Source organism: Cervus elaphus, chromosome 19 (assembly GCF_910594005.1).
Source record: "Cervus elaphus chromosome 19, mCerEla1.1, whole genome shotgun sequence".
Lineage (NCBI taxonomy): Eukaryota > Metazoa > Chordata > Mammalia > Artiodactyla > Cervidae > Cervus > Cervus elaphus.
This window is the reverse complement of record NC_057833.1, coordinates 24,551,473-24,565,033: the sequence shown is the minus strand read 5'-3', so window position 1 is coordinate 24,565,033 and position 13,561 is coordinate 24,551,473. Positions and strand designations below refer to the sequence as shown.

General features: G+C 43.8%; 1 protein-coding gene across 1 annotated transcript in view; it reads left to right on the top strand.

Annotated features, from left to right (window-relative positions):
- Window positions 1-457: 457 nt before the first annotated feature.
- PLD1 (phospholipase D1) overlaps window positions 458-13,561 on the top strand; it is a 225,217-nt gene continuing 212,113 nt past the window's right edge. Inside the window, exon 1 of the mRNA XM_043875453.1 lies at window positions 458-596. The gene's annotated coding sequence lies outside the window, so the exon portion shown is untranslated. The remainder of the gene's footprint in view (window positions 597-13,561) is intronic.

The window sequence follows — 13,561 nt, the reverse complement described above, 5'->3', positions numbered from 1 at the left end:
CTTGCTTGGCAACACGTGAAGCCAGGGAGTTGGAAGAAGGCTTATAGATGACGTCAACAAAGATCCCAGTTCTTGTGTCACCTCTGGCAAGGTGTTTCCCTTTTTGGTTCCCGTTCCCTACTTGTAAAATAGACCATTTGTGGCTACCGACTGCAGTAGAGGAGATTAAGATTATGTAGGCAAAGCTCCTACAACCGTGCCTGCACTCTCGGCGGCTCAAGAGTGCCCGATATAATAATAATTAATAATAGTTGTAGTAATGCTAGTGAACATGCCCTAGATTGATGCGGTTGAATTATGAAACTTTGGGAGAAGAGAGGCAGAAACACGGACCAAGAAAGAGGTTCAGAGGCCGGAGACCTCCTCCCCGGCGGGGGCGTCCAGCCTGCGCAGAGACGCGCCTGGCCGGGCACCGCCTCGCCCCACCCCTGCCGGGCCAGCGCGAATCCCGGCGCGGAGTTCCGGGCGGCGGCGCGGTCCCCGCTCTGGCCCTGCCTCTTTGCCCGCTCCCCTGCCTCCAGCGGTGCCAGCTGCGCCGGAGCCCCGAGAATCCGCCGCCACCGCGCAGGTTCCTGAGGCCGCCCTCCATGCCACAGGTAGGAGCCGCGCGGCCGCCGCCGGGGGCGCGCACAGCTCCAGCGGGAGCGGGTTCCCGCCGCGCTCGCTTTCCGTCCCTCCTCCCGACGGCCCCCGGCAGCCGGCCGTTCCCCGCCCAACTTGGACGCAGCCTTGGCAGCGGCGGCGTCGGCGGCGGGCACCCGCTCCCTGCGGCCTCGCGGGACCGGCCTCCCGGGCAGCGTTCGGGGGCCTCCAGTGCATGCCTTCGGCCCGGATTCCTGCAGAGTCGACGCCGTCAACTTCGGCGCGCACTTTTGCTGGGGCAGGTGGCTCTGGACTGCAGAGCCGCGCTGGCGCCAGGCCGAAGTTGGGGACGTCTTCTGCAGGTGTATCCATCTAGCTCGCCGCGGGGCCCCCAGTACAAGTGTGTCTGGTGACCCTAGGTCATCTCGCGCCCCTGGGGTTCGCGTGTGCTGTGGGATGACCGAGACGGCGGTGGCGGTGGGACCAGTGTACCAAACCAACCAGGAAGTGCTGTGTTCGGAGGCTGAGCGCCCAGCACGCCAGATGCCCCGTCCTGGGCGTGTGGCCACACAGCTGCCCGCTGTGGCGCCCACGAAGTGATGACGCGGGGCGGGGCAGGGATGAGGGCGCAAGGACCTGGGTGTGTATCAAGGGGCTCCAGCTGCAGGCATGTGGGACTTAGGTCTCAGATCCAAGAGCGTGGAGCTTCAAGCCTAGGATAGGATTGTGTGAGGCCCTTCAGAACTTGTAGAGTCAGTCCAGAACTATCACCACGCCTGTATTTGCTCATTCTCCTAGTTTCGGATTATTGCCATCTTTACTGTCTTTGTAAAATACTAAAGGCAAGTAGATTCTTAAGGACGACAAACGTTTCTGCGTTTGATTATCCCTAGGTTTTTCCCCTGAAATAAGGAGGTCACTTACTTTACTTGCCAGGCCTACCGGCTACAGTTTATTGGCTATTTTTTTTCCCAATTATTTTTATTAGTTGGAGGCTAATTACTTTACAATATTGTAGTGGTTTTTGCCATACATTGACATGAATCAGTCATGGTTACAGTTTAGACGGCCCTTTGAGTCCTTTCTCAGGGCTTCAGGGAGGCCAGGTATCCCCAGACCTCGGTGCTATGTTAAATGGCTAACTAAAGGTGGCGCAATGAAAGTGTAAAGAATAAAAATTAATCTATAGCTCGAACTATTAACAGACTCCACAATTACACACTGCCTCTTTGAATAAGATTTTCTTTCAGTATTAAATGTTTTATGATAACGTACAAGTAAATAGGGCACAGTCTTTTAGCTTGAATTTGTACACAGCCTTTAAATGTTGTTTTAGGATCTTTTCACTAATTGTCTGGGCTCCCTGCTTGTCTTCTCAGGACCTAGTATAACTCACAATCCATATGAAAAGTGTGAGTAGTTAAGGCTTTGAGAAAGGTGTGTCTTTAACATGTTTGTACCTGATGTTACAGTATTTGGGAACCACGGCTAGAAGTGCTATATTTAGGCTTGTTGATTCACTTACAACTAGGCAGTGGGGGACCCTGCTCTTTGGAAGTTGTCTGATTACTAAATGTGCATTCCTTAGTTAAAAATGATTTGTTGTAAAATTCATTTACCTTTAACTCTTACAGGGTTTTCCATGTTATTTTATTTTTATTGTGTTGATACACATAACATAAAATTTTTCATTTTAACCATTTTTTAGTATGTAATTCAGTGGCATTAAGTACTTTCATATTATTGTGCTCCCATCACAACTATCCCTCCACAAAATTCTTCATTTTTTTAGAATTTTAATAATATTTTAATGATAATGACTAGAATACAAGCTCTAGTTTTCTCACTAAGGGAAGTTTGAGTTCCTTCTCATATTTTTAGAGAAAAGAAAGTTGAAAAGGTATAACCAGACTGTGTTCAGTAAGTTTTATCCGCGTCAGGAAAGGCCTAATACTTTACTCTGTGAGGATAAACTTGTGTGCTAAGTCGCTTCTGTCGTGTCCAACTCTTTACAACCCTATTGGCTATAGCCTGTCAGGCTCCTCTGTCCATGGGATTCTCCAGGCAAGAATATTTGAGTGGGTTGCCGGGCCCTCCTCCAGGGGATCTTCCCGACCCGGGGATTGAACCTCGTCTCTTAAGTCTCTTGCATTGGCAGGCGGGGGTTTTTTACCACCTGGGAAACCCAGAGGATAAGCTTGGGACCTATTTAAATTTGTGTACTGTGAGGTACTGTGAGGTTTAGCTATGAAGTGGGAGAAACAGGTGAGGGAGTTTTTTTTTTGTTTTTTGGTCATGCCGGTGGCTTGCGGAGTCTTAGTTCCCAGACAAGGGTTTGAACCCATGTCCTGAGCAGTGAGAGTGCGGAGTCCTAACCATTGAACTGCCAGGGAATTCCCTAGAGTTGTTGTTGGTAGCTTCCTCTCCTTAATCTCTAACAGAAAGATGAAATTCCTTTGTCTCCTTAGCAGCTCTGTAACATGTTTCCAAATTATGCTTGAGCTCAGGTTGTGCACCCTTTTAATAACTAAAAGGAGTTTTGTTTGAGCTAGCTCCTGGGTGTAGCAGTTTCCTTTCCACTCTAGATGTTTTCTAAACATTGATGGACTCAGAGGACCCAGTACATAAGATACGACCCTTTAAACTCTTGGCTTGAGGCACTGTGTGCATGAGAGAAGCTGTAGCCTTGCAGGGCCTGGTTTTATGTTTTTAATTCTTCCAGTCTTAGGACCACAAAATAAAATGTATTCTCCCGCCAGGGTGTGGATAAATGTTTTGGCAGGGTTAAAATGAGAAACTCAAACCCTAAATTTCTCATAAGCCTGTGACATTTCTGATTAGAAAAGGGATAGTACAAGTCCTATCTCATGCTGTAGTGGAAATACCTTCCAATGTGTTAGTTTCCCTAAATTCACAGGCCAGTGTAAAATCTATATCCCGGATGTTTTAATGCTGGGTTTTTTAATAAAAGTGTATAGTAGGTGTTTCATAATGTCACAGCTGCTTTTTTTTTTCTTTGTGTTGTGAAACTTGCTTAATTTTTTAATTTATTGAACAAACATTCTGTGACAGAATACAAAATGATTTGTGTATTCAGTCAACACTTAAAGGTACTTTCTGTGCACCAGACACTATTCTAAGCATTTTACACACATGAGCACATTTTATTCTCAAAACAACCCCCTGAAGTAGATATGGGATAGTCCTACCAGCCCCTTTTATAGATGAGGTCATTGGAGGTACAGCAAGATCATACAGCTAAACCCATGGCAGAGCTGGGATTCCATCGCAGGCATCTTTTTTTTTTTTTTTGCGTTATAACAAATGAATTTTTATTTTATTTATTTTTTTTCAATTATTTTTATTAGTTGGAGGCTAATTACTTTGCAACATTGCAGTGGGTTTTGTCATACATAGACATGAATCAGCCATGGAGTTACACGTATTCCCCATCCCGATCCCCCCTCCCACCTTCCCCCCAACCCGGTTCCCCTGGGTCCTCCCAGTGCACCTGGCCCGAGCACGTGTCTCATGCATCCCACCTGGGCCGGTGGTCTGTTTCACCATAGATAGTATACATGCTGTTCTCTCGAAACATCCCACCCTCGCCTTCTCCCACAGAGTCCAAAAGTCTGTTCTGTACATCTGTGTCTCTTTTTCTGTTTTGCATATAGGGTTATCATTACCATCTTTCTAAATTCCATATATATGTGTTAGTATGCTGTAATGATCTTTATCTTTCTGGCTTACTTCACTCTGTATAATGGGCTCCAGTTTCATCCATCTCATTAGAACTGATTCAAATGAATTCTTTTTAATGGCTGAGTAATATTCCATGGTGTATATGTACCACAGCTTCCTTATCCATTCGTCTGCTAATGGGCATCTAGGTTGCTTCCATGTCCTGGCTATTATAAATAGTGCTGCGATGAACATTGGGGTGCACATGTCTCTTTCAGATCCATCGCAGGCATCTTGAACCCAGGGTTTTGGCACTGCTGTCTCATCGGAAAAATATAGCCAGAGATTCCACCCTCCTAACAAATGAATTTTTTTGTATTATTATACTGCTGTCTTGTCCTTATCCTTAGGGATAAATAACTTGACATAATTGCAATAGAAGTGCAACTCAGACAACCAATTCAATTCCTTTATTTTTCAGCAGGAGAAGGAAATGGCAACCCTCTCCAGTATTCTTGCCTGGGAAATCCCATGGACAGAGGAGCCTGCTGGGCTACAGTCCATGGGGTCACAAAGAGTGGGACATGACTGAGCAACTTTCACACACACACACACACACACACATTTTTCACCAGCGGAAATTAAAGTGGAGTGTGGTTTTGTCAGGCTCTGTGAGCGCTGAGACAGGGTCCTAGAGACTCTCTGCTGATCTCCTTGCCTCTTGATTGTGAGGAGTTTTGGACAGGGATCCTGAAAGGGTCTGTGGAGGCCAGGATGTGTGTATGGGGAGGCAGTATTTGCCTATCAGAGAGGAAACACTTCTGTATTTTAATAATCATTATGACCATCCCAGAGCTAATCTAACCCAGCCCAAATGAAGGCCTGGGTTTTATCCCAGGTGGACAGAACAGAAGCTTGTGGCTGACCATAGGCCATGGACAGTCTTGCTACTTAGGGCTCCAGAACCCCAATTCCTTCCCCAGCCTGTGACCTCAGGCTCCCCTCTGGATGAGAGGAATATTTTATTCTGTACTCAATCATTTTTGTGCACTTTTTGGATCTGGAGTTAGGAACCTTTTGAAAGCCTCTGACGCACAAAAGAAAATCAGCCAAGAGCAACAGGGAAATAAAAATAACTCCGTTTGGTCGGCTCTTTTGTTGAGAGAGGGAGAGACTTCTAAGGGCGTAAATTGACAAACTTTATATAAAGGACAGGAAAATCAAAGTTCAGTATTCAACAGTGATTTTTTTTCAGAGTAGGCTCTTGCAGACAGTAAGTGAATTTGGATGAAGGAGAATAAGGAATAAACATGGGAAAAGGAAGGTGGTGGAGTGGGAGGCAGAAGCCAGTACAGAGAGGAACCAGCACAGGGGAAGACAGGGTGCTGAAAGTTTTGTCAGTTCTTGACACAAGCTCGAGCTGCCATGTGATTCTGCGTAACAATCCCTTTGAAATGTCAAGTGTAGATGAAAATGATCTTTTCTTTGGTTTATCCTGAAGCAATTATTTATTATTTTTCTGTTGAGTTAACATTGATTTATAACATTATGTAAGTTTCATGTATATTCTATTTCTCCTTCTGGATACACTGTGCTAAGTCCCTGTAGTCATGTCTGACTCTTTGTGACCCTGTGGTCTATAGCCTGCCAGGCTCCTCTGTCCATGGGATTCTCCAGGCAATAGTACTGGAGTGGGTTGCCATGCCCTCCTTCAGGGATCCTCCCAACCCAGGGATCCAACCCACATCTCTTATGTCTCCTGCTTTGGCAGGCAGGTTCTTTACCCCTAGTGCCACCTGGGAAGCCCCTGTATACACTACAGCCACCAAAATTTTTAGTTACATCTATCTCCATATATTTGATCCTCTCTATCCTTTTCACCCTCCCCACCATCCCCCCCACCCCTCCACCCCAGCCCTTTCACTCTAGCAACTCACTACTTTGTTCTCTGTATCTATGTGTTTGGTTTGTTTAAATTTTTTTTTTTTTTTTTGCTTTTTAGTTTGTTTTTTATATTTCACAAATGAGTGAAATCATATAGTATTTGTTTTCACTTAACATAGTATCTTCCAGGTCCAGTTATACTGTTCAAAAGGCAGGATTTCATCTTTTTTGTGGCTGAGTAATATTCCATTGTAAATATCACATTTTTTAACAGTCATTTATTTTACAAAGTTGTTTAAATCCACTCTTTAGCAACATTTAAAAGGCATATTTAAAAATGTGTTTTCCAGCTTATTAGTGGTCACTAAAGTTAAAGTCACCAGACATTCTCCTGGAGTTTCAGTATTCCTGGGCCTCCACAGGACTTCTCCATTTGGATCAGTAACATTGTAGCATGAGATGTTAAACTGTCCACCAGTTAATATTTATGTCTAGGAATGCCATGCACCTGTACATTGTCTTCCCACACATGACCTCATTTGCAAGCCAAACAACATTATTGGTACTCACATTAACAGATTAGAATGCTAGGCCTCAGAGAAGTGACTGGCCACGTTCATGCATCTAATAATTAATTTCTAATATGAGGACACCACATCTTTGTTATCCATTCATTCATTTAGGGCACTTAGCTTGTTTCCATATCCATTGTAAATAATGCTGTGATGAACATAGAGGTCCATATATCTTTTTTAATTCATGTTTTTTATTCTTTGGCTAAATATGCAGAAATAGGATAGCTGGATCATACAGTAGTTCTATACTTAATTTTTTGAGGGATCTCCACACCGTTTCCCAAAATGGCTGCAGCAATTTACAGTCCCATCAACAGTGTATGAAGCTTCCCTTTTCTCCACTTCCTTGCCAGCTTGTTGTTTCTTGCCTTTTTGAGCATAGCCTTTCTAACAGGCATGTGGTGATACCTCATTGTGGTTTTGATTTGGATTTCCATAATAATTAGTGATGTTGAACATTTCTTCATGTGCCCATTAGCCGTCTGTATGTCTTCTTGGAAAAATGTTTATTCATCTCCTCTGCCCATTTTTAAATTAGGTTGTTTGTTTTTTTTTTGTTGAGTTATATGAGTTCTTTTTATATTTTAGATGACAACCCTTTATTGAATATATGGTTTGTAAATATCTTCTCCCATTTGGTAGGTTGTCTTTTCATTTTGTTGATAGTTTCCTTTGCTGTTCAGAAACTTTTTAGTTTGGTTTAGTTCCACTTGTTCATTTTTGCTTTTGTTTCCCTTGCCCGAGGAGACAAATCCAGAAAGATATTGCTAACACCACTGTCAAAGTGCATACTGCCTCTGTTTTCTTCTAGGAGTTTTATGATCTCAGGTCTTACGTTCAAGTCTTTATCTTAAAGTGATCTTATTGTTGCTTAAAACCATTGCTAATCAACAAAGCATGTGGACAAAGAGATACCAGGGAACTCTTAGCCCCTGCTTGGGATCTTCATACTAACCTAGTTTATTTTTACCCTATTTTTTATGAATGGATTTTACATATAGCATGATATTAGAATCACAGGGTTTTCAATTATTTTATCGCTGTCTTCCCTGTGAGAGGTCACTGATTGTGTTTTTTTCACTTTTGCATCTCCACCGCTCATTGCAGTGTACAATTAGATGTGAGCTGAATTGGTGTGATTCATTTTATTCAAAATATGTAAATATTTCCAGAAAAGAAGATTATTATAATGAATGTTTTACTTATTGATTTGCTCTGCTGTGCCATTTAACTACTTTCAGAAATAAACTTGTAGAAGTGCAGTGGACAGTCTGTGGCATTTTGAATTTGCAGCCAGTTTACTCATCTCATAGGTCTTTTCCTGCAGTATTTTCTACCTGAATTCTGAGGAAAGAGTCCTTTGAAATAAGAAGATTGGGGAGGATTAGCAGAGGATTGAGGTGTGGGTTCCAAAATCATATTATCTTAAGGAAAAAAAGGATCATCTGATAGAATATTGTAGATGCTAAATATTTCAAAGCTAGGAACATGGAGCAAAGATTTTTTTACCCTATCCCGAGTCCCAACCCCAATCTGCCACTGTCTTGTCTGGAAATGTAGGGTGATGGGGCAGTGATGGATCAAAGCAGGTCCTGTAAAGCAAGTAAGGTTAATAACAGTAAGGCACAGTTGAGCCCCACAAGTTCCTCACCAGGAGTAGTGACCACAGTCCTTGTCCTAGGAGCCTGAGAGCTAGGATTCAGATCCTGAGGACTTGAGCACCATGTGGCCTGAGATAAGTAACTGAAAAGTCCCCTATACCTTGGTTTCCCTATCTGTAGAATGGGGATAAAAATAATACCTATCTCATAGGATTATTGTGGGGACTGCAGGAAACAAAGCCTGTAAAGCTGGGGTTTCCTGGTGCCTCAGTGGTAAAGAATCTGCCTGCCAGTGCAGGAGATACAGGTTCAATCCCTGGGTCGGGAAGATCCCCTGGAGAAGGAAATGGCAACTCACGACACTATTCTTACCTGGAACATCCCATGGACAGAGGAGCCTGGTGGGCTATAGTCCACAGGATTGTAAAAGGGTTGGACCCAGCTTAGCGACTAACAACTGGAACATAGAAATGACACAATAAACATTAGTTCCCCTCTTTCACAAAGCTCTCCCCACTCCACCCCAGATCTAGCAGGAGTGACATCCCTAAATAACCAAGCAAATCACTGTTGGAGGAGACATGGAGGTGGGGCCTTACGGGAATATGGACGAGGGAGAAATTAATTTTTCCTGAGAGGAATTCTTGAATAAGTATGGCATTCCATGAGACCCCAGTGATGAGAAGCAGTAGGAAAGCTTCAGGCAACAGAGCTAGTTACAACTAGGGATAATGGGCTATATGCCTTTGATAATCATACTTTTTAGGTATATGTTTTGACATTAGGTAGAAAATTTGATTTTTTCTTAATTTACAAACGTAGGATGGCATTTGGGCTTCGCAGGTGGTGCAGTGTCCCTGGTGGCTCAGCCGGTAAAGAATCCGCCTGCCAAGAGCAGGAGGTGCAAGAGCTATCTCCCAATCCCTGGGTGGGGAAGATCCCCTGGAGAAGGAAATAGCGAGCCACTCCGGTATTCTTGCTAGAAAATCCCATGGACAGAGGAGCCTGCTGGGCTACAGTCCATGGGGTCACAAAGAATCAGACGCACTGTCTGCACACACACACAGGGTAGCATGCATTTATAGTTGGAGAAGCATGATTCGTCTCTTTTTTCCAACGAGTGTGTGTATGGAGGTATATTTTTAAAGTGTATTTAGAATTAAGAATAGGGTGCACTCTCAAGGGACGAGTGAACTAGTTCATGCTGTGTTGGAATAACATGCCTCCCATCACGTTCCTGCCTTCACGTTAAATGGCAGGATGGCGTCACAGGCTTCGCCAGCTTTATAGGGGTGTGGGTCACACACACCTGCATGAATCATGGATGGAAGCGTAGACTGTGTGTCAGTAACCTAGACCAGCCATTTTCATATTTGAAGGAAAAAATTGTTGTTACTGTCCCCTGCCCTGCCCCTAAGAACCGCTTTTCTGAATGAACTCTCCTGTGAAATCCAGTGTATAGAATACCCTAAGCACAGCCATTCTTGAGGATTCATAGATGGGGCCAGTGAACCAGCTGTGTCCTCCCATCTCCCTCCCTGCCCACATCCTGGCACAGGCTGACCCTTAGCAGCTGGAACCGTGGGGCTCCTCGGAGCAGATGTCAAAGCACTGCTGTGTGTCTGTTGGAGGGAAGAGAAGATGGACCTGAAGAGGGAAAGGAAGGGCAGTGGACTGTTTTTTTTTTTTTTCTCAGAAGCTTTTGCCAATCGTGTGCTGGAACTGACATGCTGAGAGCTGGTTTTAAATTTTCAGGAATTTCATGAGCCAATTGTAAACCTGCCATTATGAAACAACAGATTGCCTAAGTTTAGGTTTTAAATTTATATTAAATGCATTATATTGAAAACAAAAGTAGTGTCTCGAGTTTGGAGATGTGGTTGGAGGAAAAGGAATACCCCAAGTTATGCAGTGTTCTTAACTATCTTTTCCTATTAGCTAGTATAATTTTGGTTTCATACTTTTTTCTTTATCTAGCTGCATCCACTTTATATTTTTTCTTTCTTTTTTTTTTTTTTTTTTGTTTAATTGCATTAAATATGACATCTATCACGGTGTTGAATACAGTCGGGAAGCTCCCTGGAGGAGGGCGTGGCAACCCACTCCAGTATTCTTGTCTTGAGAATCCCATGGACAGAGGAGCCTGGCGGGCTACAGTCCATGGGGTCACAGAGTTGGACTCTGAAGTGACATAGCACGCATGTGTGCGCGATCGGTAATAGCAGACAATCTTTTTTCCTATTCCTAGGAGAAAACTTTCAACTTCTTAAACGATATTAGCTATAATTTTTAAGCTCATCTTTGTTAGACTATAAAATTTTACTTCCCTTTTTCTTTTCTACCAGTTTTAAAGATTATGCATGGACGTATAGTTATACCAAGTGCGTTTTCCCTTAACTGCGTTCTCTTCCATCCTTGATTCTATTTGTCTGTAGAGATAGGATTCTTCAGACTCAAGCTTTCCCCTCCAGGGCAAGCTTTCCCTCTCCTCACTCCCAGTCAGTCATTCTAAGGTCTGGCTAAACAAAATCACCTGGGAGCTTGATTAAATTCGGAGTCCCAGGTTCAGTCATGTACCTACTAAATTGGGGTTCTTGGGGTGGAGGCGACTCAGTGCAGTATCTTGTGAATTCGTTTGGGATTCTGATGATCCTCCCATATACCTGCTTGGCCCCTGTGGGCCCTTGCTGCCCAGCCCTGGGGTCTCCATGTGCCCTGTGTAGCGTCAAGTCGTTTGGCCTACTGGACCCTGGCCACATTGCCTGAGAGTCTTGATTTTTATGTTTGGCCTCAAATTCTCTTCCTGTGAGACAACTTTCGGAGTCTGCCTCTTGGCCCCATAAACCTATTTATCCGATAAGGGGCTGACTCCCTGAGCTCAGATCTGTTGGGGCCTAGATTCTCACCTAAGGACACAGCTCTGCATGGTACTTGGAGACTGGCAGGGGAGTCAGCTAAGCGAGGTTTATTCCCACATTAGCCTCAGTTTTCATCTTTCTGAACTACAGTTGCCCATCTCTGGGGATGGTCGGGGAGGGGGGGGTTCTGTTTCTGGAATATACCAACCTGGTTCCACTTCAGGGCTTTGCACTGTGCCGTTCCCTCTGCCAGAAACACTCTTCTCCCGAGTCTTTGTGTGGCGTGCATATTGTTGACATTTGGGTCAATGACAAAAGGTTCAAATGTCACCTCTCTGAAAAGTCTTTCCCTGACCATCAAATCTGCCTCCCTGCCCATTACCTTGCTCATAGCCTCATTGTCCTAGCTATTCCCATGGGTGATTTTCACCCCAGCACTGATCACTATGAGTTTTTCTTCACGTCTTAAATACTGAGTTTTCTTGAATACTGAGTTTTCTACATATGAACATAAGCTCCATGAGAGCTGGCTTTTGCCTGGCATATAGTAGGTGCTCACTAATTACTTGTAAAATGAATGCCTCTCTGAACTACTGTGTGAGTATGTGATGTTAGTGTGAACCCTGGGTTCCCAGGTAATTCATCAGTTCTTGTTATCATTCTTTTCCTGATTCCACAGATGTTACCTTTGGGACAGTGACACACTGCTGAGATATTACTGCCATTTGGAACAAGGGCCACTCTCAACCGATGGGAAACAAAATCTGTAGCCCTGTATATGAATGTTTCCTTTCATTTGCAGAGAGCATGTAAGGGTTGATTCAGCTGTAGCTGTTTGTCCTGTGGGTGATTAATCTGTGATAAAATGGATCAATTAAACATGAAAGTAGTGTAAAATAAGCCTGATAGATTTGGGGAGGTTCCTGTTTTCCTCCCTCTTTGAGCTCTGTTGTGGTGGTGTTGGGTGGGGTGATGGGGTAAGAGGGCTATACATCACTCTGTAAGACTCAGGAGTCCAGAAGGGCACGTTGGAGAGGTTTCTCCTATCTGATGTCACAGGGAACAGACTTGGACTAATGAGGAAGTAAGTTTTACAGATCTGTGGCCAAGGAAGGCCAGTAGGGCTGGTGGTGAAAGCCATCACCTTGTGTTTGCTGCTTATACTGGTGCTGGTAAGTTAGTCAGTGGTCTTTTGATGCCAACGGAGTGCTCAGCATGTGCTTGTTCAGTGAAGATATGGTTCTGCCCGCACAGAGCTTGTGGTCTAATACAGTCAGTGAAAGGCTGGACGGAGTAGTGCGGCACAGTGCCACTAGGCTGCCTGAAATGGGCTGGTGTTTCATTATAATAACACATCCCAGTTTTTCATGATAGTGATTTCAGTTTGCCCTAGGATTGGAGCAGCAGCTGGGGTAAGAGATGTAGAGAGCAAAGCTCTGCACTTCTCTAAATTTCACTTTCCATAAAAGCATATCATTTGAAAAAGGCGTGATTTTGTATATTTATTTTTTAAAAAGTAAACTTTGTGTTTCAGATTTACAGAAAAGTTTCGAGGATGGTGAAGTGAAAAAATGAAAGTGTTGGTTCCTCAGTGTTTGACTCTTTGTGACCCTATGACTGTATCACACCAGGCTCTTCTGTCCATGGAATTCTCCAGGCAAAATTACTGTAGTGGGTTTCCATTCCCTTCTTCAGGGGGTCTTTATGACCCAGGCATTGAACCCAGGTCTCCTGTATTGCAGGAAGATTGTTAACCATCTGAGCCACTATATTTATGTGTTTTGGGGGAAGGTAGAGGTCAAAGGCATTTCTTTCCCCCATTGTATACTGAGTTTGCACTCACTACTTTCAATTATTGCTGAAATAAATGTCCATCATCTATATGAACATTTATAGTCAGCTCTCTTCCTAAAACTCCTTAGGACGTATTAGGAATAATTTTTGTCCTTTTTATTTGCTTCAGATTTTTCTTAATTAAATGCTACTCAATACATTGTTCTCATTCAATGGTGAATTTGTTACAGAAATCCCCATGACAATCCTCCATGCTTTCTGTTTCCCACAACCAATCTCCTGTGTGCAGGTTTTTTCTCTACTAAACCACATAATTAAACTCTTGTTTTTGTTTTTCAGTAGCTCAGTCATGTCTGACTTTTTGCAACCACATGGACTGAAACACTGCAGCTTCCCTGTACTCTACTATCACCCGGAGTTTGCTCAAAGTCACATCCATTGAATCAGTAATGCCATCCAACCATCTCATCCTCTGTTGTCCCCTTCTCCTCCTGCCTTCAATCTTTTCCAGCATCAGGGTCTTTTTCAGTGAGTTGGCCCTTTGCATAAGGTGGCCAAAGTATTGGAGCTTCAGCTTCAGCATCAA